The sequence below is a fragment of the Cyprinodon variegatus genome, unplaced genomic scaffold, assembly GCF_000732505.1.
Source record: "Cyprinodon variegatus isolate N-32 unplaced genomic scaffold, C_variegatus-1.0 Scaffold1023, whole genome shotgun sequence".
Lineage (NCBI taxonomy): Eukaryota > Metazoa > Chordata > Actinopteri > Cyprinodontiformes > Cyprinodontidae > Cyprinodon > Cyprinodon variegatus.
In genome coordinates, this window is record NW_015151476.1 from 75,535 (window position 1) to 81,534 (window position 6,000).

The window sequence follows — 6,000 nt, forward strand, 5'->3', positions numbered from 1 at the left end:
AATGAAAGAAGAAACATGTATTTATTGTTGATAACTCTATAAAAGATAGACACAATGAAATCATTGTTAGTCTTTTTCAAAATTGCCCTTATTATATGTTAGGTCTCATGAAACACTCACATAAAAAAGTATATGTTTTCTTCTCTTTTTTTCTTAAGAAAATTTACTTTGTTATTTTCTTTTTTTTAATTCATGCAATGTGGGATATTAGCAAAATGTAGCATTCTTTTCCTGAGAAATCAAAACTATATAAAAAAATGCTCAAAAAATTATTTAAGATTTATGTAAATTATATTGACATAAATTACATAAGTAAAGGGAAAAAAAACACAAATTTGTTAAAGAATTATTAGTTTAAACTGGATTCATCTTCATCCTATCTAAAATTGTCCCATATTTGCATTCTCATTTATCGTTAGATTAATGCCAATGATGCTAGCAGGGCCGGCTCTAGGTTATTTGGGGCCCAAGACAATGTTCCCTCATTGCATTTGGATACAATTCAAAAGTAAATTTAACAGGCAAAAGTTTTGAGATACTGTATTATGTATTATTTAAACATCTAGTGAGTGTCTGTCCATGGGATCAACAGCTGCAACACAGCATGTCGTAACAACATAGTCGTGGCTGTTGGCTTGTTGAAATACCATTTATGCTAAATCTTCCATGGTGCTAACCACATCATCTGTTACCCATCATAGTCAAAATAAGTGTCAGAGTCAGAGTAGGACATACAGCCAGGTTATTGCAAAGAATCTATAGAGATTGTATTCCATGATACAGAGATACATTTAATTTTTTTTTTATTTCTTCATTCTGCAATTTTGCACCCTGTCCAGCAGATGGCGCCTGAGGCAGCTTCCTGTGTCACCTGTCAGCATAGCCCTGGCCCAATGTTTCAAACTATTCCCCCTTAGTTAGGTGTTGCTGTGTTCTTAAGGGTTTTATAGATACAACTGAATTGGCAATTTTTTTTCCAAGTGTTAGTATTATTATATCAGCAAAGCTTCAAAATAACTTTTTCTCAGCTTGAAAAACCCTGATTAGATGCCTCCCTTGGTAGTGAGCCTCAGCAACTAACATGCATATTAGTCACTGCTTAATGCATTGCAAGACTATAAATACATTTATTAAGTGATTTGAAGAGAGACATGGATCTTTTAAAGTTTTACATTTTAAACACAAAAATGACAGACACTAAAAAGTGAGATTGAAAATATGAATAACATTTAAACTAATCTTATCCGCTGCAGACATAGCTGCATACCTTTAGCCTACGTTTTTGATTGAAAATAAGATGACAGGTGGTTATTTTTTCATCTTTTTAATCATTTTGTTTGGGGTTTTTTTTATTAGTGTATGTTAATACCATTTAGATGAGCAACAAAATAATTCAGATCAGCTAAGTTAAGGTTTCTGTAGAACAGTGGGTGATTAGTTTCTGGTTTTGCATCTGATTTATTGTGAATAGAAAAAAAAACAAAGACACCAAACCTATAACACAAAGAATAACTTTTCCCAAAGTGCACAGGTTTAAAACTATCTATACCATGCATTGGGTTTAATCTTGCAGCTTTTATGCTTTGACTTTCAAGTGAGAGAACTCCAAATTCCGCTGGAGCCATAAATGCATCACCAGCATAAGGGTTTTTTCACAGCAGTTAGAAGGTTTATTAAAGATATTTTGCCTGGGTGTTATATGTGTTGCTTTAGTAGCTGCATACAAAAAAGGGCTTTTTCATTCATTCATTCATTTTACAGCATTTGGAATTGTGGTTTTAAGTTTTAGTTTATCTCAAGCTAAATAACAACCCCAGTTACACTGGTTTGCCTGCTCTGCAAGGATCCCTTTTTTTCATCCAACCTGTGATCTGCAGCTTTGCAAATGGGAGCTTAAATAACAACAGCCGCAAAATTCTGCAGAGCAACCACTGCAATAAATTGTATTGCATTAATTTACTGATAAAAACATAGCCATGATGCTGCAGAAGCTACTCTAAAAGATTCAAAGACAACATGGACAGTATAAGTAATGCAGCATTCTGCATGTTTTGTTGCACAGCTCTGTATTTATTTAAGGTTTATATTTAAGGCAAAAATGGATCAAAAAGATTTGCATCCTGTCTGGATGCTCAGAGTAAATCCAAATCTAAAATCATTGTAGGGGAATTTATACCGTTAATGACTGATCAGATGGTGCAGTTAGATGGGATGGATTATCCACCTCTTTCTCTGCATTGTCTTCTTCGTTTGTCTTTGACTTGGAAATCTTCTCATCTTCACTACATATGCTAAGATCATTTTCCCTCATATTAATTCATTTCTTCAGCTGTTGCGCTTTCAGTGGCCTCCGTCACCCGAGTCATTCCTGGTCTCTCTGCTATTCTTCCTCCACAAATTTCAGTTTTTTCTAACTTCTCATCAATCAATCCTATGGAAGTTAGAAAGGTCTCCAGTTTTACATTTTGCTTTCCATTGTTATCTGCCATATGTAAGCATCAAGATTTTGAAAAAATAGTCTGCTTGTTCTGGCAAGATGAAGCTTAAGCAACAATTCAATCTGGAAGACTCTTATCAGCTTCACCTAAACACCTGTGATGGCCTTTGTTCAGATAAAGCCAATTAATTCAGGGCCGCACCTTCTCCGAGGGCAATCATCATTCACCTCCTGGTCCAGCTTCTCTTTCCGCACGCAAGCAAACTTTCACCCACTCTCCTCCTCCACTCTCAGACTATTCTCAGTCCCACTCTTCCTCTGGCTTATTTCCCCAGCAGTGTCTGTGCCCCTGGGGAAGACTAGTCTGATGGGGTTTTTTTCAGTTACTCACCAAACTTGTTGTCATCTGGTCCCATGGTGTAATGGTTAGCACTCTGGACTTTGAATCCAGTGATCTGAGTTCAAATCTCGGTGGGACCTTGTCTTTATAGGAGTGTGATGACCTAGGGGGTTACAGCAGTGTGTCTCCAAGAAGGCTGTAAATACCCAGTTTAATTCTCACATCCTCCAATGTGGTTTCCTGAGCAAGACCCTTTAATCAGAATAATCTGTTATTAAATTAATCGTTAACTATCTTAGTAAGCGATTAATCGTTAACTGGAGTATAGAGACTCTAAAACCAGCTTTTAGCTGATAGAGCGACCCACTTAGAGAAGAAATGATACCCAAATTGTAAAAAAAAAAAAAAAAAAAAATCTGTTATAATTTATGATGAATACACTTTTTCATCTGTCAGCATGCTCTATCCAGAACTCCTCAAGTGGAAAATATTTAGTTTCACCTGGTTTAATTTTTCAAAAAGTCTTTTTTAAGGAACCTTTGGTGATCCAATTATGAATCGATTAATCGAAGAAAATAATAATCAACAGAGTTCCACCTTCTCCATGTTGTTCTTCAAAGCAGCACTGTATAACTTTTGGCCAAAGCTTTACCTTAATTTGAGATATATTAAATGTTTTTTAAAGTAAAAATTCAGCACTTGATGCTCTGTATGGACTCCATTTCTTTTAAACTTTCCTATGTGAATTGGGTCAGTCAGTGAATGAGTCAGACATATTTTTGTTCTCTCTAGTGACTCCATGCCTTAGTCTGCTGGTCTAAAGTGGTCTGCGTTAAAACCCGATCAGCTCATTATTCAGATCGCCTTAAAAAATGTAACTACGGTACTGAAAGTACTTCTTTTTATCCTTAAGGCCTGATTGCTTCCCAAGGGGATGGGTTAAATCCCGTGGTAAATTTCTCCAATAGGATATTAATAAATTTCTATTATTTATTATTACTATATGTCGATTCACAGCATCAGTCTTCTGCTGGGGTCCACAGGGCAAAACAAAGACATTCAACCCTGCACACACACACTCTCACACCTAAGAACAATTTAGAGATGCCAATGAACCTAACAGTCATGTTTTTGGACTATGGGAGAAAGCCTTGACTGAAGACTGTCTGAAAGCTGCACCAAATGAAATTTCCTTTCGTATACACTCTGTGTATACAAAATAAAAATAAAAGTTGTCTAGGTGTAAGTCTGGAGAGAACAAACGCATGCACAGGGAGAACATGCAAACAGAAAGACCCCAGACCCCAGAAACAGCAAATGCAGAAAGACCCCGGGAACCAAGGAACTTTCTTGCTGTATGCAAAAAAGTTCTACAAACTCCCAGCTGGTGTTCCCTCATTACAAAATAACTTAGTGTACTCATAGTGGATGGAGGGAGAGTGTCTGTGAATATCCATTTATGTCCTGCTGCAGATTATCTACTAGATTTACTGTGGGTTTGGACTTTGACTGGACAATTCACGAATACTTTGATTGTAAACTATTGGTGACCAAACTACTGCCCTTTAAAATGATTTGTGCAGCGAGCACTGGCCATTTAATATAAGTATTAATTTGGGCTGTTGCAGAGATGGCTAATGCAGATGGTATTTTTTTTTTTTTTAGGTAGAGTTACAAAAAAGAAAAGATTCATATTAAACTTTTTAAATGGAAGTTGCAACGCAAAGTATTTTACAACTTCATGAACCACAGTTTTTATTCTTAGTGTTAATTATCCATCGATCAGCAAAAAAATAAAATGAAAATACAGACATTTTTGCAGTAAAGGAGACGTAGGTTTAATTCTCAAAGAAGGAGTGACTCACTTTGATTCCTTGCTTCCAGGAAAAAAACGAAAAACAAGAAGACAGAGAAAAACTGAAAAAATTCAACACAATGAACAAAGAAATTTAGGAAAATGATTCACTATTCAAAAAGAAACATAGGAGTTTTTAGGGTTTTTATTACAGAAATGTTCCAAGAACATTATTCACTACAAGTTAAACAATGTAGACACAGTATAAGAACAAATGAACTTGCTCTCCTGTGAATACATCTAGATACTTTGCATTTCGCTGCATGGTTAAACTTTTTAATGTTCTTTGCTCAAAACAAACTTGGCAGAGTGTCCTAATTCCCTCACAAAGCTGAATATTCTGTTTTAACACAATGCACCTTGTAGTAGAGGAATGTTCATGAGGACTGAGAATATGCAAACCTGAAGCAGACTGTAACGAAGATAACTTCCATACTAACATCATGTTAAGCTTAATCCTAATATTGTTCTGTGACAGTATAAACAGTACTGTATCATTTATGAACAAAAGAAGGTTGCTTTATGGGGCAACAACTGATACCATTAAAGAAACAACTCAGAAAAGTGAAAATATATCTACATTCCAAAACCAACACTCTCTAAGCAAAGTAAATACCAGTTGGTCACTTAAGGCATGGGCCATTTCCTCCTATTAGTCTCAGGAAAGGCTGGTAAAACTCTGCAGCTTGCCTTGTTTCCTCTCTGCTGAGGTCTGTCAGCTCTGTTGATAGTAACATCCTCTCGTTTCCCCCTGCAGATGCTCCACCCAGGGGTAAAGGTGGAGGACAATGCCAATGATTCCTGCATCATATCAATCTCAGACATGTAACCAATTCCTCTTTTTCCAGGGAAAATGAAAATGGAAACATTTCAGCACACATGTAGAGTAAAAGCACACAGATAAAAACACACACATGTAAATTTATATTTCCCTTCCATATTGAGACTTTACATTGACTTACAATCATTTTAGTTATTTTTTTGTATGCCTAACCGTGGTATTTAACCTAAAATTATCTGTAACCAGTATATTTCTATCCATAATCTTACACTAAAGTTAATTCACGCCATACCACTAAACTCACTCTGTTACATTAAAAAAACGGGGGTCCACCACATTAGGAGCAGCCTTTGGTCCCAAAAATAGGTGTTGGTCCTCAGAAGGATAGTAAATATGCCAAAATAACAGTCCTAGAAAGGTAACATGAAAAAGTACAAACAGAGATACATAAAATAATATTATTTTCATACAAAGAAAAACACATTTTAACAATTAGTGCTTATGTGTGTCCTCAAGCAGATACCAGTATTAGTCCTTATTTCACAAACACGACCTATATATTTATGTATATATATATATATATACAT

General features: G+C 35.6%; 1 non-coding gene across 1 annotated transcript; it reads left to right on the top strand.

Moving 5' to 3' along the window:
* The first annotated feature begins 2,845 nt into the window (after positions 1-2,845).
* Positions 2,846-2,917, top strand: trnaq-uug. The gene has a single exon. It is a non-coding gene; the product is annotated as a tRNA-Gln (tRNA).
* The last annotated feature ends 3,083 nt before the right edge of the window (positions 2,918-6,000 follow it).